This window comes from Canis lupus, chromosome 2, assembly GCF_011100685.1.
Source record: "Canis lupus familiaris isolate Mischka breed German Shepherd chromosome 2, alternate assembly UU_Cfam_GSD_1.0, whole genome shotgun sequence".
Lineage (NCBI taxonomy): Eukaryota > Metazoa > Chordata > Mammalia > Carnivora > Canidae > Canis > Canis lupus.
In genome coordinates this window covers 42716199-42741745 of record NC_049223.1, presented here as the reverse complement: position 1 = coordinate 42741745, position 25547 = coordinate 42716199, and the positions used below count along the sequence as shown (strand labels likewise).

Here is a 25547-nt window from a genome sequence, read left to right as displayed (position 1 = left end):
TTGATTCTGTGACTGACTGTTTTTGGTATTTGCTGAAATATACAGTTTATAGGAGTTATTTCCTCTTGGCAGGGCAGTGGTATACATTTGGCCTTCCTTCTCTTTTAAGCATAAGCTATATATCTGGAGGCCTGGGTGGCCCAGTTGTTGAGCACCTGCCTTCAGCTCAGGGCATGATCCCGGGATTCCAGGATCGAGTCCCACATGGAGCTCCTCACAGGGAGCCTGCTTCTCTCTCTGCCTATGTCTTTGCCTCTCTCTCTATGTCTCTCAGGAATAAATAAATAAAATATTTTTTTTAAGGTATGTTCATGGAAAGGAGTTCCTGGTGTAAGAAAATGATGTGAATGTTGTGGAGTAATTATTCTGAGCCAGAAGAGGAGGCTAATTAACCTTCTAAGAGTGACCTCTCTTAGTTACAAGAGTAATAGCTATTAGTTGTAAAATGTGTTCAGGGACAGCCACTGATTGATGTCCCCAGAGGTAAAAGCTGCCATGCAGAATCAGAGCTGGTCCTGGATGGAACCTTGAGACCATGGAGGGCAGCCTTCTCCTCTGGCAACTGAGGACTATAAACTTAAGAAGGATTTGTGTTTGAGTTGAAGTCACAGTCAGTCACTGGCAGAACAGAGACAAGAGCCCTGGTCCCCTAGATCAGAGCCTCTGCTCTTTATTTCAGACTCTTTTTACCCATATCAGGTAACTGTACAGGGTCTAGGAAATCCCCATGTACATAGACTTCTTTCTTCCAGGACCCTTTTAAAATGTGGAGCTTTGGAGGTTTTCATTCCCTCTTCCAAATAACATAATGATAAAACCAAAAGATTGAACAGCGTTGTGAAACTTAGAAAGAGAGAAACTACAAATGGATAAAAGATCAGGGTGAGCTGACATTGCTATAAACTAGCTTGGGCTTCAAATGAAATCAGTCACAATTTTTGTTTTTCTCTTGGCTTCTTTTTCTTACCTCTTTTAGTAATATTATATTTTGCTTGGTTAATTGCATTTATATAAGACATTCCCAATGTTTTGTTGAGATTGAATGAAATAGGAGAAAAGAAAATACATTTGTGGACAAGGAGTAAGAAGAAATCTAGAGCAGAGAAGCAAGCCCCTTTCTGAATGCAAGCTGGATATAGACACCATAGACATCACCCTTGGGGTCAAAGATAGATACAGGAATCCTGGTTTATTTTTGGTTTCCCATTTTCTTGCCATTTATGTGGCATACAGAGTTGCTTCTCAAATCCCACACTTTCCAGCTTGTCCAGTTAAATCAGCCTTTAGGATAATGCTTCATTATAAATATACAGGAGAGAGAGAGAGAGAGAGAGTAGACATACTTTATATACTGTTAAAAATATGGAACTGATTCAAGATTCTAAGGTAAATAGACAAATGGAATGGAATGGAGACATCAGAGAGATTATAGACCCTATATTGGGGAACTTGACCTATGAAAATCGTGCTAATCCAAATCAATAAAAAGGACAGATTGTTTAGTGATGGTGTTAGGAAATCTAGGTCACTACATTAAAAAATAAAACAGGATCAATACTTCATGCCAATATAAAAGAAGACTTCAGCTGGATCAAATATCTAAATATGGACGCAAAACTATACAGCTAGTAAAATAAACCATAGAATATTTTTGTGGCTCAGAATGAAGGGGTTCTAAAAAGACCCAAAACCTTCAACCACAATGAGTAGATATGGATAGCAGATCGGGGGAAGGATTACCATCATCAACAAAATATTTATAATGACTTAATCAACAATGGGTTTATATGGAGAGTATACAAATGTTCCTGCAAGTCAATAAGAAGACAAAAAATTCAATAGAAAAATAGGCAAGGTATAAAATATAAAAAGTATGTCATATAAGAAGAAACTCAAATGGCTACCACATATGTGAAGACATGATTAAATGAATAGTAATCAGGGTAATGCATATTAAAGCAGCCATGATATACTACTGTATTTCCATCAAATCATAAATCATAAATTAGAAATTTCATATTGTAGGGGAAAGTAGAATATGGTGACACGAACTTTTGTATACTGCTGGTGAGAATATAGCCCAGTTCAGACATTCTGGAGAAGAATGTGGCTTTGCTTAGTCAGTTAATGTGTAGTATGTATCTTACTCTTTGCTCTTGAAAAATTCTCACACAAGTCCTTAAGCATATAAATAACATGTGTTGGGGCATGGGGAGTTGAGGGGCAAATTAGGAATCTGTAACATAACAGGGAAATGATAAAAGAGTAGTGAATTATGGAATACATTATGTATTTAGAAGCAACAAACTAGAGACACAAATAAATGATGAAAACATAATGAAGGTTGCAAAAATAAAAAAAAGAACAAAGTTTTATTTATATAATTTAACTAAAGCAAAAATACACACATGCAAAAAATACTGGACAATTTACATGGAAAAAATTTCAAAGTTAGGTGTCAAATCCATTGAAGGTATAGGTTAATGTAGGAATGGGGATTGAGGTAGTTAAGGACTACCTAGAATGCATTTTAAAATGAAACAAGAGTGGAACGTGGCATGAGTAATGGGATTAATATGTCATGAAATGAGGCTGATTCAACCAGCCCTCCATATCTAAGATCCAATACAAGTGTGTAAAATTAAAAAATATAATAAAAATAACCAATGAAAGATCTCAAATATTCACTTTAAGGAGTATAGAAAAGGTAAATATTTGATGACAGATTTATTAAATGCTCCCTCTCCTTAGTTATTTGCTTATTAGTAATACTTTGAAAAAAATCCAACATGGGAGACAGCACTTTAGCTCTCTTCTAGTATGATTTATTCTTCTATAGTAAAAGTGCCCTTTATTATAGCATTATTATAGAACATGTGGCTATCTGAAATAAAGATGACATTCAAAAGCCCCCTTGCAGTTAAGTGGCCATGGGATTAAGTTCTGGTCTGTGAGATGTGAGTAGAAAAATATCTCTCTCATCAGCTATTCATGAGGATTTTTTTTAAGTCTCCATAACCCATTCACTAATATCCAGCATTACCCATCTGTCTGGTTTTTTCAAGTCCTAAGATGTATAGATCCTGACACAGACCAGTTCCTTAGTTTTAATCACCAATAAACCTTTGTCAGCATCATAAATAGCACATATAAACTTCACAACATCAAAAATACCATATATATGACAAAACCAAAATTCACAGATTAGAATGAGCCCTTAGTGTAGGTTACCTCCACAGAGATAGGGCAAGGGGAGAAAAGAGGCGCAACAGACTTGTCCTAGGTAGTCAGTGCATGGGATTGGTCTAAAGGCACCAAAGTTGTAATTCCAGTTTAGATACTAATTCCCACTGGACCCTAAGCAGGTCAGTTCACTCCAGTCAGCAAAGCAAAGAGACTAATAATGGCCTCTCCTTGGGGCAATGGGAAGTAAAGTCTGTGAAGCATGTGGAAAGGAACACTGCTGTTACAGTTCGTAGAGAGGGAACCAATCAGAAACAGAGGCCTTAGGCTTAGCAGGGACAGAAAAGGTCAGCATATCCAGCCTATGCACTGATCTAATTAATCACTGGGCAACTCTCCCACCGGCCAAATTCAGATATCTGTCTCTCTGCATAATGTTTAGAAAGTACAAGTGAATATGAAAGAGTCTAAATTTCTACTGAGATATTAAGTGGCTGCTTTGAGTATGTGTGTATGTGTGTGTGTGCACATGTGTATGTATACATGTGCATGTATGAACACTGTAATAAAGTTGTAATATAGATCAGTATGCACCTCATTAAGGAAATCTGGATTTTTGCCTACCCTTGAAACATGCTCAGAGCAGCAGGTAGCATTATGTTAGGCCACAATAACAATAAGCACTAATAAAACAACGATTTTAACTTATGCATAATCTCCTGCCAGAGGCATCAGTCTCTTCAAGTTTATGTGGGAGTCCAGTGCTTTCTGAAAAATGTACATTCCTGTTTTTCTTACTGTAGAGTTCCACAGCCTTGCCTTATTATTTTGTTTTGTCTGGTCCAGAAATATTTAATGGACTACTGGAAACTTCCTCTTTTCATTTTCACTTAAAAAAATCATAACTGTTAAATTCTGGGTTTCTTGCAATTCTAGTTGTCTGTTCTTTGCAGGACAGACTTCCAGGGTTTTCTTCTCCAGGTGAAAAGCCTATCTTCCTTTCACCTTTGCACATAGAGAGATTTGCCAAAGCTGTTCTCTGGACAGAAGGAATTTAAGTCATGTGCAATCTGTTCCAAGGGGCATATTCTATATCATGCTAGTAGAATGACTTGTCTTTTTTTCTATAGGAAAAACAAACTAAGACATTCTGGCTTTATTCAAAGAATTTGCAAAAGGGAGACATTTATTATAGTTGCTATAGTTCTGCATTATTGAGCAAAGTGCTTTAGTGTTCATATGCTTGTGGGTGTAGTCTCATGAGCTTCCAAAGGAAACTAAATATGAAAGTGCATTATAACATTAGCTGTCCCGGGATCCCTGGGTGGCGCAGCGGTTTAGCGCCTGCCTTTGGCCCAGGGCGTGATCCTGGAGACCCGGGATCAAATCCCACGTCGGGCTCCCAGTGCATGGAGCCTGCTTCTCCCTCTGCCTATGTCTCTGCCTCTCTCTCTGTCTCTCTCTGTGTGACTATCATAAATAAAAAAATAAAAAATTAAAAAAAAATTAAAAAAAAAAAAAACATTAGCTGTCCCTAAAGTAAGGTTAAATTTGCAAAGTATGCCAGTGAGGATGGCTATCACCTGGTTATGGAAGACAGCTAATTTGTGATAAAATGTGTGTTCTAAATATGATTTTTCCCTATATTTTAAAAATTCTTTTACTTTTTTAAGATTTTCTTTATTTATTCATGAACGATACAAAAAGAGAGAGGCAGAGACATAGGCAGAGGGAGAAGCAAGCTCCATGCTGGGAGCCCGATGCGGGACTCGGTCCTGGGACTCGAGGATCGTGCCCTGGGCCAAAGGCAGGCGCCAAACCACTGAGCAACCCGGGGATCCCCAAATACTTTTCTTATTGACAGGGTGAACAAAACCAGTTCATTCACATAGCAAACATTTTTTAGAAAACTACTTTTTGTGAGATGGGGAACTTTGGCATAGAAATAAAAACTCTGTGAAAGAATCAAGTAGAAATTTTAGAGCTGTAAACTACAGTATCAGAAATGAAGAAGGAGTTCAATGTGTTTAACTATATGACTGGACACAGAAGAAGAAAGAATCAATGAATTTGAAGACAGGCCAATAGAATGATCCAAACTGAACCCACAAAGAAAAAGATTGAAAAAAATAGTGCCACCACTGACTAGAATGTTCTAGGTATGTGAGACACTACCAAATTGTGTCACAGAAGGATTGGAAAGAGATAAGGGGCAGAAGAAACACTTATAGATATAATGGCTAAAAATTGTCTGAAATTGCTGAAAGACATTGACCCACAAATAAAAGAGTATTTCAAAATCCACTAAGTGTTTCTTATTACCCCGGGGAATAAACTCTGAGTTCAGAGAGTAAAAAACTACATATGATCTGGTTCCTGCTACTTCATTATATTATTTCTTACACTAGAATGTAAGCATTCTGAAAGCAGTACATATGTATTTCTCATCCAACAGCATAATCTCATTGTTTTGAGAGTTATCTGGAACATCGTGGGAGTTCAACATATATATACACATTGTATTTAAAATGTGCATGTGTGTGCATGTATGTAAAAGAAACACTGAAGTTTCAAGAATTACTGGCCTCTGCCAAGACTGAAAAACTCAGTTCACATTTACTGAAGCAACTCATTCTTTACATATTTTCACAATATTATTACCAAGGAAGACACATAAGTTTACCCCATCCACATAGATACTCATCAAAATCAAACAGAAAAGGGAATAGGAAGCTGAGGTTATGCGGTTAATTTGTTTTAAATTTACTGCCTGACTGATGACAGACTCAGACTTCTCTTAGATTTGGAGCTAACTTTTCTAGATTTGACTCGTTCAGTCTTGTCTTTTTTCTTTCCTTTTCTTCTTTTTACTTTACCTTTTTTTTAAAAAAAATATTTTATTCATTTATTCATAACAGACACAGAGAGAGGCAGAGACTTAGGCAGAGGGAGAAGCAGGATTCCTGTCTGGAGCCTAATGTGGGACTTGATCCCTGGACACCAGGATCATGACCTGAGCCAAAGGCAGATCCTCAACCGCTAAGCCACCCAGGTGCCCCTCGGTCTTTTCTTAATGGCCACTTTTTCTACTTAGAGCTGACTTTGGACCAAAAAAGGAAAAATAAACCATTTAAATAAAATGGTAGACATTTGAATAGGTCTCTTAATTTTTGCAAGTATTTTATCTATATTAGCTCTATTCCTACAACGTTCATAAAACAATTTTAAAATATTTCTATCAAAGTTTGAAAACTTAGGTTTAGAGAGGTTAGGTGACTTTTCCAAGATCAGTAGGAAAATATCTAAGTTTTAGGTATTTAAAATTATCTCAACATTTTTTTTTGCCAATATTCATCTTATTGACATACTTTTTTTTTAAAAAAAAGTAAGCACATGAGTATAGGGAGGAGAAGGGCAGAGAGAGAGAATCCCAGTCAGGCTTTATGTTCACCAGGGAGCCAACTCAGGGCTCAGTCTCACACCCTGAGATCATTACCTGAGCTGAAATCATGAGTCAAACTCTCCCCCAACCAACTGAGCCACCCAAGTACTGCTACATTTTCAACCTCTTAGTCTTGGGTTATCTCCTATTAATGTTTTGTTTTCATATATAGGGCCTTTAAAAATCAGGCTATTTAAGATCTCTGATGGGGAAAGATGGAAATAGCAAGAAATTATCTTACCACAAGGTCAGAACTAAGACCTTAACACTCTTGAAATTCATATCTGTCCTTTGCTTCTAATATGGGTAACTTACAGCCTTGTTATCTTGCTTTCTTCCAGAAACCAAAATGCTAGTTATTCCTGTTGTATCTTACATTATGCTCATTAGATGGATTAGTGTTTTTAACCAGCAGCCATGCATTTGGCATGTAGATGAGAAAATAATTCCTAAGTCCCCTATGAAAGGGCACAGTCCAAGAAGGCATGTTGATTAAGTGCTTGCTGTAGGTGCCATCTTAGGGTTTCTGTTTAAATATGTTTTAATATTTCTGAAACCCTCATCATAGTCATTATGAAACTGCCACCCCCAACATGAAACTTAGTTCTCCAATTTGCCCCACCTAGCAGGAAGCCTCCTGGGTTATGGCTTCAAGGAATAATGATGTGGCTACATAACATGGCATTGTCCCAGTTCATGCTTTAATCCATCCTGACTTTTTTTCCTTGGTGAGATTCAGCCAAGTGCCTTGTCTAATGAGAACAGTGCTGGGCACATGAAAAGGGAATAGTAGAAACAGCCTCCAATTACAGACCAGTAGGGGAAATAATTTAATACATGTAATGTGAAGACATTCATTCAAAAATCACTTACTGATTGCCAATGCCATACCTAGCCCTGAGCCAGATTCTAGAGATATAAATATTAATAAAACTGTCTCAAAAAAAAAAAAAACTGTCTCCACTCAAGGAGTTCATTATGAGGAAGACCTTCTCATAGTGAGGAAGACCTTTATAAACTTACCCAAACTCTGTAAGTAGATCTTTAACTATAGAGTGCTTAATGAAAGTCCTTTGAAGCCTATAAAAATGCTATGCACATATTAAGGCATTTTAAATTCCAGAATGAATGGAAAATAACCATGAAACACTTTTAAAAATCTCTTTATTAATCAAAAGGTTATTTTGTGGTCTTTTATCCTTAATCCCTCTCCCCCTTAATCCTTTTAAAAGAGGTTTCAGATTCCTAAGATCCTGTGTGATTCTACCCAGTGGAAGGATGGCCATCTTGCATTATTAGAGTAATACCACAAACTAGCATATAGTTTCTGGATCATAATACACATGTATTTTTTGTTGAATGACTAAAAGAAGGCATGATTGAGTAAGAAACAGATGGGATGGATTAAAGGAAGGCAGAAATGGCCATGGAGTTTTGTTGAGTGTAAATATGCATGGCAGAGCTTTTCCTGCTCTCTTGGGCCCATAATCTGATGAGAAGAAGTGAAGCTCCATTATGATTACTCCAAATGTTTTATGTATCAAGCAGAGACTTTATGGTAGGTATGGTAAATTACCTTCAGAACTGATAAAAGAAGAAAAAAAAAGAACTGATAAAAGACAACTTTTTCATCTGATCTTTTTGGGAAAATACTTCTGATATTTTATTTCTTCTTGTTGTTTTTGTGTCTTAGGTATCTAATTAAATGTGTTTTCCATTCACTGTGCATAGAAATATTTGATTAGTTCAATAAATAAATCTAGAGGAATATCATCTTATTTTGGCAAAAGAAGAAAGATGAGAATGACAGTGATACTTAGGGATGATGATACGAAGAAAAGCCTCAAGAAAGGTTGGATTTGCCAAGTGATAGCCATATATGAGGAATTTAGATATGAAGACAGAGATCCCTTTTTGGACACAGTTGCTGGAATCTCCACTAGAATAGTTATAGTCATTACTGGGTATTAGTCCCCCAAATTGTAGAGATATATAGAAAGATTAGGTGATTTCAGAAAGTAACCACTAAAGCAATGAAGTCCTAGGAAGGATAAGGATTGAGGCTGGGAAAACATTTCTAGTTGTACAAGTTTAGATAATCAAGGACAAAGAAAGAACAAAACTATTTTAAAGGTCTGAAAAAATTAAATGCTCCGGAAAAAGGGTTAAGATATATCTTAAGATTTTAAAGTCCCCCAAAGCTAGTAGATTATAAAGAAAATAGTGAATTGACAGTAACAATCAGGCAAAGTTCAGCCTTGATTTGTGGTCTCTAGGTCCCAGGAGTAGGCATCACAGAAACTCCATTGCTTTTTGGTTGTGAAATGTTGAAAGCAGTGGTATAGAAAGACATTCCTGAGAAGTAGATGATAACTGGCTGTCAGATAAGAAGTGGGACCAAAGGCCCAGGCCAGTGTTCTAGTTGCACAATCTACTTCTCTGTAGAAGTGAATTGGAGGTGGGAAGGTTAGAGATAGCAGTTGGAAGATCTCTCTGTCTACAGAGAGGTAGTTTGCCCAGATTTTCCCATCAGAATGCCATGGCCTAATTGCTGCTTTCTTCTGTAGGACTATGGGCACATTTCATCAGTCTTAGAGCCTTGCTTTTGTCCTTGATAAATGTGGATAATGGTTATAGTCTTGTCTCTGTCTTGTTGGGTGATTATGCCCTGTCAGCAACCTAGGATACAGTGAATGCTTAGTAAACAGTAGTTATTTAATATTGATGTAGCTGCTGCCACAATTCAATAATATATAGGTAATCAACATATAATTACTATCAGGTTGAGGAGAGTCAGCTTTAAAAGCAGGAGAATATATCAGAGTGGCACAGTGACTGAAGAGCATCAGAGGTTCTCCAATAGCACTGCAGACAAAGGTCCACAGTGACCAACCATGAGCAAAAGGCAATTCACCTTCATTACTGAAGAACCACTTCTGGTCAGGGAACCTAGTATAAAGACTTACACTAGAATTGAAGTCTCTCATCTGCTAGAGACATTGAATGATGATTGACACCCATATCTTTTATAGTCAAAACATTAGCAGCAATTTTCTTGGAAGAGTGAATGGTAGATCCCTTAGATCCCTTGTGAGCAGAGTAGGCTGAAGCTGGAACTCCTTAGGGCCAAAGGTGATTCTAAGGGAACACAGAAACCACAGGATTCTAAGACAAGATTTTTCCCAAAAAACCTAATACAACCAACATACTGAGATTTCTTATAGGGATGCTTAAAGAAACTCAATATACAATACAAACTTTTTCTCTGTTAGAAATAGAAAGCTATTACATAGAGATAGAAAATGATCTTGAGTAATGTTTCTTTGTCTTCAGTTCTGGGTTCAAACTCTTTGTATGGTATTAGGAGCTATCAGTATTTGAACTTACTATACATTTTCAAGCTTTTTTTTTTTTTCCATTCTTTTAATACCCAAAGTGAGCTTCCCTATTCAAGTCCCACATTGTTTTACCTCTGAGCCTCGGCTCATGTTCTTCTTCTACCTACAGAGTCCCTCCCTTCGTCACTGTATATCAACATCCAACCCCTCCTTCCATGTCCAACTCACATATCTCTTTGTCCCCAAAGTGTAGCCTGATGTACCAACTAGAAGCAACATTGGCTCTCCCAGTATCCACCAAGTTCTCTATCCGTATCTCTTTCATGGAATCCACTTTCTTCTTTGTATTACAATTATTTGACTAAATGCAGCCTCTCTCATAGATTATAAACTCTCTGAAGGCAAGGCTCATTTTTGGATGAAACTCAAAAAATGAATCTTTAACTCAATTTAGTGAATGTTTATTGAATACCTGTTATATACTAGGCACTTAGTTGGTGCTCTGCCTCTTTTATAAGACCCATCAGTTCGTGGAATATGGTTGCTAAATGAATGAACAAGTGAGATATGTGACCAATCTCAGCCTATTCCCTTTGGCCGTTTTTCAGTCTGTCTTTCAAATGGTCCCTATGAAAAATCAATCCTAGCGTAGGAATCCTAACCTCATGCCCCCAAACACTCAGAAGCTATGCCTTATCCTAGGTAAGAGAAGCCATACCATATTTTATCTGGCTATAGCCCAAAGATGATCAAGATCTGCTAAGACAGAAACTATATTCTAACCACACCAAAAATGTACCCTTATGTCCTTTATACAGGGATTTTATTTGGTTATTTCCTCTCCAACTAAATTGTTAATTCCTTTTGGGTAGTCTTTTTATCAGGACTCTTGTATATGGTGGGAACTCAATAATCTTTTTTCATAGGTGTGACAAATTCAAAATTGCTTTATGTAGTGATTTCAAACCATAAAACATGTACCATATTCTATAAAGAAAGACTAATTGGATATAGGAAAAGTTTGGAAGACTTAATTCAATATTGTCAAAATCTTTTAAAGTAATCAGTTCATTGGCTAGCTTCAGGTTAATTTTAAGAAAAAAATTAATTCAGATGTTTCAAGATTCCCACAAAATATTGGTGACTAATAAAATCTTGTTTATCTTACACTGAAGGTTCATTAGACCTCACCAAAGCAAAATTACTTTTGCCTCTACAGTTGATGCCTTTCCCTAAAATCTCAGTTTTTCTTTACTTTTTTATTTGATGATGCCATGAAAATACAGAGCAGCTGAAATGAATTATGTGTCCTTTCGGAGCAGGGGGAGGGAAAAAAACTTTCCCCAGGGATACATTTTTTTAAGTTCCTCTTTCTATTTGAAATGCTTCCTGACTCGACGGCTTGCAAGAATTTCACAATCCCATGGGTGTAAGAAAGACTAGTTCTGCAGAATAGTGGAACAACATTTCTTGCAAATTAGAAAATTATTTGTTTCTGTTGCTAACCCTATTCAAAATTCAATGGTTTACAAATGTCACTTCTTTCTGGTTATCTTTTCCAAGGTTACTGTGTATCAAGATAGATAAAATACCCTATGTAAAATTATTGATGATAATTACAAGATTCAGGAGTTCTTAATATTACCAGAGATAAATCACTACCTACGTGTTTGTTAATGAGTACATTAAACCTGTAATACCAAGTCAGACTTCTAAGAGTTGTCAATCAGTTTCAAAAAGTTGAAAACATACCTTGGCTCATCTTTGTTTTTATAAGCCTGTGCTAAAGAACATGCATTCAAGTCGCCGACATAGAGACTGTTTAAGCCCAGGACGTACTCACAGAACTACAAGTAATCAACAACCACTGGGGCGGGCTTTCCTGAGGTGGGTAGCTTTTCACATTCATCCAGACTGTCTCTGCTCTCTTTTATAACCACCTGAGTCTTGGTCTCAAGACTTAAATCTCAGTTCCTTAAAAAAACTTCCAGTGGTTTTTCATCCCACAAACTCCTGTAGCTTTCATTGCATGGGTCAGCCAACTGGTACTATGCACTGTGCACTGTGATATGTTGTCTAAATTCCCTCCATGAATCATAGCTCCTGGTTGCATCTTATACTTCTTCTTATACACTAGACATCACATAAGTTCCTGAATAGAAAGAAACACAATTCAAGCATTTGAAAAATACATTGGAGAAGATTAGTTTGAAAGTAGGATGTGCATGAGTGAATGGATATATGTATCTCTTGTTGGATGACTGTAAGCCTTGCTGTAAAAATATCTAAGAAGCAAAGTTTATTGAAATCAAATTCTCCATTAAAGGCCAGTATATTATTAGAAATACATTATTGTATAAAAATAAATGAAACCAACACTAAACAAATTAAAAAACAAACCTATCATTTTATTTCCAAAACCAACACCCCAGAGATTGTACTTTGTTTCTGATATTCTGTCTTACATTTGGGGAGGGAACACTCTTCCTGCAAGGAAACCAGTGAACTTCATGTGGGTTACCACATATAAGCTAGAGGGAGCTCTGCATTCCTCAAGATTCCTACTTTTAGGTATAAGATTAGGAGCTCAATACAAATTATTTATTTGTGGCTAGGGCTGGGAAAAGAAGTGTGAAGTCTGGAAAAATGAACTGAAAATAATGAAGCAAAGGTTAGAGAGGTAGCGTACGTAGAGGAGGTTAGGAGCAACTGAGTGGAGTGTTGAGAAAAGGACCGCATCCAAGGAGAGAGAGAGTCAGCTGTAGTGGAAGGGATGGAAGGGTAGCTTGAAAGGGATCACATGAGATTAGGAGAAATATTAGGCTTACATTACTTGAGCATACACTGGTACTGTGTTAATGAGGCCTTAGTGGTGTTTAGTGAAGAAGCAAATGAGTGAGTGAATGAATGAATGAATGAATGAATAAAAAGGTTTTTTAATCTAGTCTTCCCCCAAGCTCACTAGATTTCCACCCTGAGATTAAACATTGTGTCTATCGCCTCTCTTTCTCCTTTCTCCCCTGCTCCTCCCACCCGTTGGCTTTAATTCATTTCAGTCTTGCTTTAGATGATGTTATAATCTATTTCTAAAATGTCATGAAAGTTTTAGTTTAACATAATAAACAAACAAATTTCACCATGTAAAATTGCATTAGCATATGGTTTTAACTCACAGATTGATTGCTTGTCTTTTGGTCTAATATGTAATGTGTGTACAGAGTTCTTAGAAAATACTCTCTGGATCCCTCAAACTATAAAGCTGGCTGCCCAGAGTTGGCTGACCTAAAATGGCAATCTGATTAATTACCTCGCCTTAGAGAAAAGACGCGGCCAAAACATTGTTTAGTTCTCTTTATTCCAAAGCTTAATTTAAAATAAAAAAATAAGTTAGAAAATGTTCTGAATATTATGAGGAAAAGATGTCTAAGAAAATCTGTAAGTTTTTATTTTTAATATAAGAATGTGATAAACTTTTTCTTTTTTTTCTAGTTTTACTCTAAAACTCATATATCTAAACTTCTTGGACAAGATCTGTACTTTCAGGAAAGGTCCCCAAATCTCTTAAAGTGGGAGTTAAACTACATAAAAATGGGCAAGTGTGAAAATGCTCATGTGATTGTCTGAAAATACAATTCAAAATTTGTGATTCATGGCGTGGTGATTTTTTAAAATGGCACAGATGAAGCACATTATTCAGTCAATTAAGGATGTAAAGAGGCCTGCTCCAGATCCTTTGAGCTCCTTTCTATAAAGTTTACGTTTTAATTGGTCAGAGTCAGCCTTGTGCACACTTCCAGGCAGCCTAACTGATGAATTGTCTTTGACGAAACGTATCCCTAGACACCTGGAACAATGCAGACAATGTAGGACACCCTCGATAAACATCTTGGGAAAACTGAATACATGTGATTCAAACATGGAGAAGTAGTAGAAAGAAGATTCCCAAACACTGCATGTGGAGTTGTATGCCAATTCCATGCCTTTGCTATGCTGGTGCCCTCTATGTATATGCATTCATACTCTGCCATGAATAGCAGCATTTCACATGTGCAAACCATTTCCTATCTCCTCAGTCTTCACCACCACCCCCTTTTGCAGGATCTTTGAAGTGGGGCTCCTCTCATTTCTGGCCATGCCCAGCATGCCTGGACCAGAACTGGTAAACCTGGCATATCAAGTTTGGTTCTGCCCCCTGCCAAGCCATTGGCCACCCATCCCCAAAGTCTCTCTATGGTTGTGTGATGGAGGCTGAAAGGAGGAAAGAGTCCAGGAAATTTTTTAAAAAGGGGAAGAAGTAAAGGCAGGGTGTGGTATAAATTGAGAGAAAGCAAACAGGTTAGGAGAGGTGGTCTCAGGAGGAAAAAGTTACCTGGACCGTTAAGATATAGCAAAATGAAAGTCTTTATTTTTTTCAATAGTTGAGAAAACATATTTTGGGAACAACTGTTCTTCCAGAGGTGAGAAGGGAAAGTCACACCAGAAGAATCTTTCTTAGGATGAAATTGTGTGTCCTTTTTAAACAAATTGGGCCAACATGTGTTGGCATGTGTAACCATGCAGCTAGAAAACAACGGAGAGCCACAACAACACCCCTCCACCCCCAAAAAAATGAAACCTAGCAATGCTGATACATTTCCATCCACTCATCCTTTTAGCCAACCCCCTTGCATGACAGAGTATGGGCTGCCTGGGAGAGAACACTTGAGGGAGTGGTTAAAGTTTCTCCTTTATCACTGAAGACATCAAATGGGATGGGGCAGGAGGTGAAGGCTCTTGCTTTATTTTCAAGCTCTGCACTCCTCATCTGGGTCCAGCTTTTTGGCAAAGGGAAGGACACCAGCCGGGACCTTGCAGTCCCTCCACTCAGCACAAAGCTTCCTTAGATTAGTGCCCAAACTAATTTTTATGACATGTCATTCCAGTAAGGGCACTGCTGCATTTCACAGATGGGCTTCCCCCAGATAGCGACTGTTGATTGGCCGAGTTGGGATCTGGCTGGATTAGGGAAATTTAAACTGACAGCTGGTCTTTGCATGGAGCATAAAGCGCTTGTTGTTGAAGGAAGCGATGGGGGCTGGTCAGATCCCCTGGCCAAATAGGAGGGTTGCTCTTAGCTGTCGCCAACACTTCCCAAGCTAAGATGACTTCTTAAAAAACAAGAGTTGTGCAAATACAGTTGCACTGTACATGCTCAAATGATCTCAGGCTCTGCCTAAAAGATCAGAGCAGACAAGAAAGCAGCCCAGTGGAAAGTGATGTGGGAACACAGAAACAATTTTTTAAAGAAGCCCACTTCTAGATGGAAATCCTAGAAGTCCTAATCACTGGGAACCTGGCTTCCTTGGAGCAAAGAGTCATATCTAAGTCTCTGCTGGAAGTTAGTTTAGTTTACATTATCAGTATGGAGCAGGGATTTGAAAAGTTTACTTGCCTGAGGAAACACCTGAAAGTATTAGAAATAAAACCACTAATAAAAGCATGTGTGTAAACATGTGCCAGGCATTGTGCTAAGCTCTTAATGTGCATTAACTCATCCAGGCATTGTGCTAAGCTCTTAATGTGCATTAACTCATCCAATCCTCACAGCTACCCCATGAGAGGGTACCATTATTATCCTCATTTTATAGAGGAGGAAACCGAAGCATAGAGAAATTAGGTAGCCTCTGGGCTAGTCTGAGACCCTAACCTACATTAATACCAGTGTTTTCTAAACTACAAGTGACAGTCCATTAAAGATTATAAAATCCATTGAGTGGGTAGCAACTAGGTTTTCGGAAAAAAAATCAGCGTATACTACATAAAGTAGAAATAGGAATTCTTTATCCTTTCAATTCATTTATATATGTTACTTGTTGATTGCAGTATTGTAGCCTGATATGTGACAGAGTAGTTGCCTCTTTTGAACTTTGTGTAAATGAAATGATGTCATATGTGTTCTGTTGTGTCTTTGGTGTCTACCTTCTTTTGCTCAGCTCTATTTTTGAGATATATAATCATATAATATATAACATAGCTGTGATTTGCTCATTCTCAGTAGTGAATTGTATACAATATACATATTGCATAATGTATGACCACACATAATTGTTCAAACCAGTTTCTTGTGGGTGATCTTTGGGTCGTGTCCATTTTTTTTTTTTTTTTTTACTATTACAGAGTACTACTATGAACTTACTACGATGTGTCTTTTGGTAGACATATGTCCATGTCTCTGTTGGCCAGGGGATCTAGTGAGGAATGAAATTGCTGGGTCATTGGGTTTATGAAGCTTCAGCATTAGTAGACACTGTCTAACAGTTTCTTCAAAATTGTTGTACCAATTTAAATGTTGCTTACAGTGAATTATAGTCAAAGAAGTTTGAAAATACTTTTCCAGATACAAATACAGAAATAATACATTTACCTACCCCGATCATCTTTTCCTTCCTGTTGTATCCTCCATGTACAGCTGTGAGCAGGGCTGAGAAGGTCAGGGTAGGGGCAGAAACCACAGCTTCTGAAACAGCTTCAGAGCATAACAGAACGAGTGTGCACCTGTTAGGTGTAAAAGAGCCGGTGATCCAGTAACAGGTTCTGCTCTCTCTGACTGGAAGGAACCCTCTTGACACTTCTTTGACCTTCCCCTACTAGTTAACCGTCAGCCACCTAGGACACTTCGGGAGACTACCCTGGTCCCCTGACCACTGCCTAGTGTTCTGTCCTCAAAAGCCCACCTGGTCCATCAGAGCACTCACTTCCCTGCAGCCCTCTCCTTCCAGGGGTAAGACATCCAGTTATAGAGACTACCACCTGAAGGCAAACCAATGAGTCCCAGAGAAGACTATCTTCAGAAAAAGAGGAGAAACAGAGAGAAAAATATAACTCATACCACCCAGGGAACTAAGGACTAGAGACTGCCTCTCTGCCTTTTTTATGCTAGCAGTGATGAGCACATGGAACATCATTCTCTGTCCAGAACAGTCTCCGGCTGGCACAGGACCACCCAGGACACACCTCCTGAAGGTCCTGTTCTCACTTCCCTTCTGACAGAAACACCCAGGCTGAGCCCACCTGACCTTGCCAAGTGCACACAACCAAGAACTGCGTGTAGGGGCAGTCTCTCCTGTGTGCCCTATGTTCCCAGGGAGCCCACAAAGAGTTTGAGAAGGAAATGCAGGGCCATCATGTGTGGGTGTGGAATTTGTGGCCTGAGGGGTGAGTGGAAACTGCTTCTATCAACCAGAGGGGCTTTGTCATCCTAGAGCCAGGCCTTCTTCTAACATCCATAGAGACTCCAAATAGATAGAAGGGGTCTGATTCTTCCAGTTCTCCCAGAAACCACACATTTAGAAGCTGCCTCCAACTAAAGAGAAGAGTAATACTGCAGGGCAACATACATTACTTGCAGTAAAAAGAGGATATTTAGAAAGTTGGCTCAAGATCCGTGGACGCCAGCCACATGTGGCATCAAGCACTTGAAACATGGCTAGTTCAAACTGAGATGTGCTGTAAGTGTAAAATACACAGGGGGCTTCAAGGAATTAGTTTAAAAATATAAAATATCTCATTAATAATTTTTCTGTTGTTACATGTTGAAATGATAATATTTGGGATACCCGGAACTAAAGAAAACATATTATTAAAATTAATTTCATCGATGTCAGTTTACTTTTTTTTTTTAATGTGCCCAAGATCATTTAAAATGACATATGTGCCTCACATGTACCTTTTGAATAATGCTGCTCTAAAGTCAGACCACCTGGGCTCTCGCTAATCTCTTGCTTTTGGGAAGTAGTCTAACTTCTTTGTGTCTCCGTTCCCTTGTCCATAAAATAGGAATATTCATGTGCCTCCTAACACATTGTTAGGAATAAGTGTGTTCATATCCATAAAGTGTTGAAAGCAGTGCCTGGCATGAAATAAATTTTCCCTAAATGTTAGATATTATTATTTTTAACATCATCCCTGGTCCTCTGTGAGAACAAAACTTGACAGCTTCAGTAGTTCTACCCTTGTCTCCAGGGAGGCCCAGGGTAGCCACTTCAATCAACACAGATGGAATCAATCATTTGCACTCCTGAGATGCCTACAAGATTAATGATTATATGTCTGGGAATGCCTGTCCTTTGATATAGAGGCCATACACAGACAGAATTCATGCTGTAGTTTATGATAAGCTAGATCCTGATCCTTTGATGAAAGCAGATTACGTCCTGTTCTCCCCAACCCAGAGAATGCTGGGAAGAATGTTCCCTATGGTGCCAACTGGGCCACAGACAAATAGCTGTTGTGGATGTATGCCCTTATTTCTCCTTAAATGATTACTACCAATGTTTTTAATTTATCAGAATACCAACATCTTAAAAAAAAAAAAAAGTCATGATTAAATTTGGAAATAGATATACCCTGAAGAAAGAAATTGGAATCCATCTGGAACCTAAGAATATTTAATCTAAATCTTGAAGCTTACACATAATAGTTCGTTATGGATTTTCCCCCCCTGAATTGAATATGGGACCCTTGCTTTGGGCTACAATGGTGCCTGTTGTTCCCAACTCATTGAAAAACAAGTTCTGATCTTTTCCTTTTAAAGTATTCTGTTTCCAAATGCTTGTCTTGTTAAAAAAAAAAAAGCTGGGGGGGGGGGGTAGAAGAAAGAGAAGGAAAAAAAGCATATCCTGGTGCCTTGAATTGGAGGCCACATTTTTTCCCCCAGTTAATGGCACATTATTTATTTTCTAGATGTGTAAATGAGTAATGAATCCCTCAGGGGAAAGATAGTATTGAAGAGCAAATAAATTCCATGGATGAGGTCCACAGAATTTTAAAAAATGATTATAAACTCATGCTTTCAGCTAATAATAGTCAGGGTTTTGTTGAAGGATAAGGACACTAAATTGAATTACACAACTGGGGAAAGAGAAATACATTTTCATAATTCATTCTGAATTACAGAGGTTTGATTTCTGTATTCTGCTGTTCTGGTTTAAAAAAAATCTAAATTATAAGAAGAATGATTCTGTAGAGAAGGCAAAGTTCTTTTCTATGAGATTCATAAAGCCAGGATGTTTCTCCCTCCCACTCGGGGCATCATAAATTGCTTCTGTGATCCTGTAAAATATCCCCAGACACTTATTAGCAACAGGCATGGCTAATTAACACAGCCAGGGAATGTGGCGCCTTCCCTGGATTCCTGAGCCCTTTAATCCAGAGCAGGACCCACACTTCTTTGCATGTCCCCAAAGCCATTAAGTATTTATCAGAGATCCAATTACTTTAGATCCAGGTCAAAAGGCAAAGCCAGACAAGGAGTATTGAATTGGACACTATTCTTAAAACTTTAAAAATTAGGATGTCTGTGACCACTCTGAAAATGGTGTCATTTACACAGAATTTTGAAGGAGATAGAAAAACAAATACCTAAGGGAGATGAAGACAGACTTGGGGTTTGACTTAATCAGGGGCACAGGGATGATGAAATGACCTGTTTAAGTCCCATCCAGCTCTATACCATGAGTGGTATAGTGCCATTATCTATACTGATCCATTTTTTGGCATCACATAAATTTTAATTCATCATCCTAGACTCAGACATTTTGTCTCTATAAAGAAATGTAATAATGAGTCAGTACCTATGAGTTCTGGATCATGTAATGTTAAAATTATATGTGATGTAGAACACTAAACTGCAGATCAAAACTACAGAAGCAATATTCCTGCTTGGATAGTTTTTGAAAGTCAGAATGTTGTTATTTCAGTCAAGCATTAAAGAAATAATTTTTGGTATCTCCATTGCCAAAATAGAGAATTGTACCATTGTTCAATTTTGTAGCTGACAGTACAAGCTAACCACAGGGACTGACATAATTTTTGGGTGATCCCTAAGGTATAGTCCCTTATTCTATACTCAATCATCTCTGTCTTCTCCAGTACAGAAGGCAAGCTTACCAGATTTAAGCTGGCACAAAGTTGAGAGGGAGAATAACTATGCCAGATAACAAAATCAAAGTTTGTTTTTTTGAGGGGAGGAGGAATTAGCAAGTATAAATGCAAAAACCTTTAGAAAGCCACCTTCACAAATACCTGTTGAGGATAATCTGCCTGGCACCACTGATGTGAAAAGGACCTGGGAGCTGTTGTGTTTCAGTTGCGGACAAACCCAGTATTCATGCAAAACACACTGTGGCTGAATTAATATAAGAATAAAACTTGAATGAGGTGGCAAGACTCCCACATACTTTGTACTTGTTTTTACCACATCTGGAGTGTGGTTTTCCTTTTTGGGCACCGAATTACATGAGATACAAGCTGGGGTATGATCAAGAGGAAGTAACCAGAATGATATTATATAAGGAACAGAAAGAAGGGAAAAGAAAGGCCTTTTGGGTTGGCATGACAGTTGTCTTCAAATATTCCAAAGGATATCAAGTTGTACAGACAATACTAGGACCTCAAGTAGAATACATCTTTTGTATTTCCCTTTACTAGTGCACTAGCCATGTCTGTCCACCTGGGATTAAAAACGTCTGAGTGGCAGAGGCCTCCTATTTTGACACCCCTGAAGCTCACCTAGGCTCTCACTGGGCTTCTTTAAAGCCTTTAGCAACTTTTACCAAATTGAGCATTTTGATACCTATACATCTCACAGTAACTATAATTTAAACAATTTTTTGGAAATAGTTTTAAAAATAAAATAAATATGCTTATAAAATTATTCGGCCATGAAAAATTAATTTTCTTTACAAGTAGAATATTTGGGAATCTTTGAAGAGTGAGAGAAATCTAGGAGTGCCTGGGTGGCTTAGTCAGTTAAGTGTACAACTCTTGATTGTGGCTCAGGTCCTGATCTCAGGGTCTAAAATCAAATCTCAACATAGGGCTCTGAGCTCAGTGCAGAGTCTGCTTGTCCCTCTCCCTCTGTTCCTCCCCCTGCTGGAGCTCCCTCCTTCCCTCCCTCTCTCTCTCTCTCTCAAATAAATAAAATCTTAAAAAAAGAAAAGTGAGAAAAAATATCTATAAACTGAAATCTACCTATAAACTGCTTTTGAATGTAATGGGATTTTTTAATGTTTTAGGTTGATGTTACTGGTGGACATTTAATTAACTGTTTTATTAATTTTGTTATATATATGTATATAAGTAATTGCTATATACAATATAATATAAATATACTAGGTTTAGTATTTTCATAATCTTTTGCAAAGCTCAGAAGTCCCAGGCACAGTACCCCTGAGGACAAGTGAATAAAAGATCACTGCCTGCCACAGTGTTACATAGTAAGCACTCAGTAGGTATTTGCCAAATCAGTTAAAATACACTGATTTATCAAATAGAAAACAAAAATTTCTGGTTCACTTCTCTGCTAAGAGCTTGAGAGAGGGCACTAAAAGGAGAGTAGGAATGGGAGGGAGAGCAGCTGCTGTCCTCAAATTTCTGGTGGATCCGTTTGCCAAGAAAAGATACATCCTAATTTGGTTGTTAATTGCAGGTGTGATGGTCCCCAGTGCTGCACCAGAGCCATTTCATGTTAATAGCAGGAAGTGTACTGTGATCAGAGAAGCAAACTCTTATTTGGTTCAGGAGTTGAGTCACTGCTCTTCTAAAAAGGGAGGAATCTAAATATACTGAAAGAGGGAGCTAGTCACTGGATATCAGAAAGGGTGTCTTTTTGCAGGTCTTTTTGAAAAAAAGGCAACAGATTAAGCAGTGGATCAAAATATAAGTGAAAGACTTGCCCACCAAGTTAAAAAGCAGAAAAGAACCGAAGTAAAATAAAAATAGCTCCAACCCAGAGATCAAGAGGACTATTTTGTCCAAAGAAAGAATAGAAGTAGTCCGCTTACACTCTGCCAAGCCACTAGCTTCAAGTGCATCTTTGTGCAGATAGTCGAGGGTCTGAAAGGCTTTATTATTAAGAAGTTAATGCTTGACAGCAGCCGACTCCACCACAGCAAAATTGCCCGCCTTGGAAAGACGGCCTCCTATGAGTCTTGGGTTAATTACTCAAACCTCCAAATTATCCTTCAGGGAACAAAATGAAGCATGCAAAATCAAAAGCAGATCTGTAGCTGAGATTATGAAAAGGGAGTGGGTTCCTTTCCATTTTAAAAAATGATTATTTCTATTGTAGGAACCACAAGAAGGGAAAGGGAAAGAAAAAAAAAAAAACCTGCCCATGGACCAGGAGGCAATAATAAATGGCTGGCAGCTGTACAGCCCAAGGGGAAAACAAAATCTGCTCATATAAATACTTACAAGGCAGTTTTCTCTAAATTTCCAAAACAAGTCGCCACAAATCAAATTTTTTGAGAAGAATGGAGGTGCTGAGATGGAGATACCCCAAGTTTTGTTGCTAAAGAATATTTTCAGTGGTACCATTTTTGTAAAATAGCTGAATGTGCTAAATCAAGCCACCTACTATCTACTGAAAATAAAATAACCACTTAAAAATTATTTCACCCTCTATATATACTCATATCTATTTCCTCACCCTACTTCCCATTTCAAGACATAAATTCATTTTAAAAATAATGTGTTTTGGTTGAGAATCACCATCACTACCAAAACCTTTAATTCTTTTCTCTGCTTTTTCCCCCCCATCAATCATGGCTGTCAGATACTCCCAAAACTTTTTAGAAGTATCTCTTAAACAGTGGTAGGTCCCTAAACATGTTCTTGAGCAGAGTTGGAGTGGGTTGTCCATGAATTATAAATTTTTTTTGAATTAAATTTTGTATTTTCATTACAATGGTAATTTAAAATTTTGTCTTTATCAGACGAAACGTCCTTTCTGCCTGGTAATTTGCAATTGCACAGCAGTTTCATGAAAGAAGGCTTCAGTTGTTTAAATTAGTGTTCATCACATTTTTCTTTTGATTAATTAAATGTTGAGTTTTCTTGGGGTGTCTGGGAGGTTCAGTGTGTTAAGTGGCTGACTCGATTTTGGCTCAGGTCATGATCTCAGGGTCCTGGGATTGAGATCCACATCAGGTTCTGTGCTCAGCATGGAGTCTGCTTGAGATTCCCTCTCTTCCTCTCCCTATACCCCTCCCCCTGCTCTCTCTCTCTCTTTGTCTAAAACAAACAAACAAACAAACAAATAAATAAATCAATAAATCTTTAAAAAAAATAAAATAAAATAAAATAAATAAATAAATAAATAAATTAGTGTTCATCAAACTAGGGTCTATGGATTTATTCTCAGGGGTAGGAGAAAAATTTTATTCTTTTAAAAAAATCCTTACACTTCAAAATTTGAGAACGTGACCTACACTTTTAATTACCTTTTTCACAACCAGCTGACCCAAAGTCTCACCAACACATATCTGCTACTCCTGAAGCATGTTAATCAAGTTGATTGCAAGGGTTTCAGGTATTACATGTGAATTCTTCTTAAAATCAGACTAGTAGGTATCTGCATAAATAAAATGGTAGTATGAGGCCTGGCACAGAATATTAATACTAATTTCATATTTAGTTTTACTGATCTTTTGATCTCCCAATCTTCCCTTCTCCCCCCTCAAACAGATGTAGATCCTTTATATTTATAGTGGCTGAAAGAATCTGGGTGATGCCCTAGGGAAGTGTATGAGGTTTACCAGATGCTACAACCAATATTGACCTATAAATTTCTCCAAACAAATTTGGGCCAACAGCTAATTAACTCACTCATCATGTTTTTTTTTTTTTCATTTAAAAAAAATTATAGTAAAACCTACATAATATAAAGTTTACCTTTTTAACTATTTTGAAGCATACAGTTCAGTGGCATTAGGTATATTTGCATTGTTGTACATCTACCACCCTCATCCATCTCCAGAACTTTTCTCATCTTCCCAAACTAAAAGTTCATCCCCATTAAATAATAGCTCTTCATTTCCTTTTCTCTGAGGCCTTGGCACCCACGATTCTACTTCCTGTCTCTATGAATTTGGCTATTCTACCATAGTTCTTTTTGAATGCTGCTCTGATTCTTAAATCAAGGTGAACCAAGAACTCTCTGTGGTCCTTTCCTATTATCTTGTATGGACATAGGAATCACTTGAACCCCAGTTCTTAGATGCAGTTCATTAACACATTTGAAATATCCCTGCCACTAAACTCCTCATGCCTTCTAAATTCTTCTATCAGCCCAGCTGGAAGGACTGATCTGTCTACCAGGCTGCCCTGCCTGTAAATGACCCACAAAGAAGGTGCACTCTATGCTAAGACAAAAATGGAGCTGCTTTCCCTCAAATTTGTGGAGGAGCTATTTACAGTTTTTCTGCCCTGGAAGCCCTCGTTATGTCAAAGGTGCCATTTGATATGGGTGGATTTGAGATCAGAATAGGCTCTTCTTGCAGCCTAGGTTTCAAAGGATTCCTCTTGGCTCATGCCAAGAGCTGAGAACTAGTAAGGATGGCTCTGCCATGTTCTTTGCTTTGGAAATGAGCTATCAGCTGGAGTGCTTTTTGCTAATGGACAAGCAGAGAGCATCTGGAATAGCAGCAAGGATGGAATAAATGTCACTATTATTCATACTTTGCCATTGGTTGCCGAAAGTCATCCTATTCTATGCTAAGCTCTGACTTGATGAGATGGGATGTCATAATCAGCTATCAAAGTCAAGATACACTAGATGCAAACCCAGAGGTGAAAACACATTATTACAATGAAACATGAAGGAGCACAGTTTTCTTACTCTAAAAGAGCTTTCATTACTTTTTACAGCATCTGTGTGAATACACCTTTAAAGGCCCTATGCTTGATTTCTCCTATGCCTACATTACTTTTTTTCATTTGTTCTTGATTGACATGGGAAGTGATAACTGGACTTAGTTGGGGGAGTTAAATTGCTTTGGAGAGAGACTAAGCAGAGAAGGGAAACTGGAAAGGAAACAGAACTATGCATATTTTCCTTTTATTTATACATTTCATAAGTAATATGCCAGGTATAGAGAAAGAAGGGGAATCTTAGATAAATAAAATGAGCCGTTACAGAGAAAAATCTTGGGAACTAAGAAATAAGATTCCATTAGTTATGTAAAGCCTTGGATTAACTACCAGGCATCCAAGCTTAATCCCAACTTCGCTTTAAGAGCAATAGACTAGAGTTTGCAAACCTCATTCTTAGGCTACACTTGGCCACTAACTCTATTACCTTGGTCAAGTAGGAGATCATCTTTGAGCTTCAGCTTTCTTATATATGAAATGGAAAAAAATAACATCTGCCAGTCTGCCTTGAATTACTATAATGTTACTTTGCATATAAGAATTTACAACAGTATACTTGACTTATTTCTTCCAATTTTTTATTGCTCTTGTCACTTAACTTCTGCCTATTTTATAAACCCTATGATGCATTTAAAAAATTTTTGTTTTCAAAGATCGTCTTTCAAATAAACTAAGAGAAAACTGACATCATTTATATTTACTCATGTAATCATCATTTCTGTCATTTTCCATTCCTTTCTGTAGATCTGAATTTTTATTTGGTATCATTTCCCTTTGGCCTAAAGATCTTTCTCTAATTTATATATATATATATATATATATATATATATATATATATATATATATATATATTATAGTGCAGGTATACTGTGACAAGTTATATCAGGTTTCAT

At 37.6% G+C, this 25547-nt stretch overlaps 2 long non-coding RNA genes across 4 annotated transcripts in view; one reads left to right on the top strand and one right to left on the bottom strand.

Annotated features, from left to right (window-relative positions):
* The window catches only part of LOC119870237, a 250556-nt gene that overhangs the window by 156308 nt on the left and 68701 nt on the right, over nucleotides 1-25547 (top strand). The window lies entirely within an intron of this gene.
* LOC111092267 lies at nucleotides 7844-21899 on the bottom strand. The gene is made up of 3 exons (XR_005355525.1): nucleotides 21786-21899; nucleotides 16371-16497; nucleotides 7844-9763 (listed from the first exon to the last, which is right to left on the bottom strand). It is a non-coding gene; the product is annotated as an uncharacterized LOC111092267 (long non-coding RNA).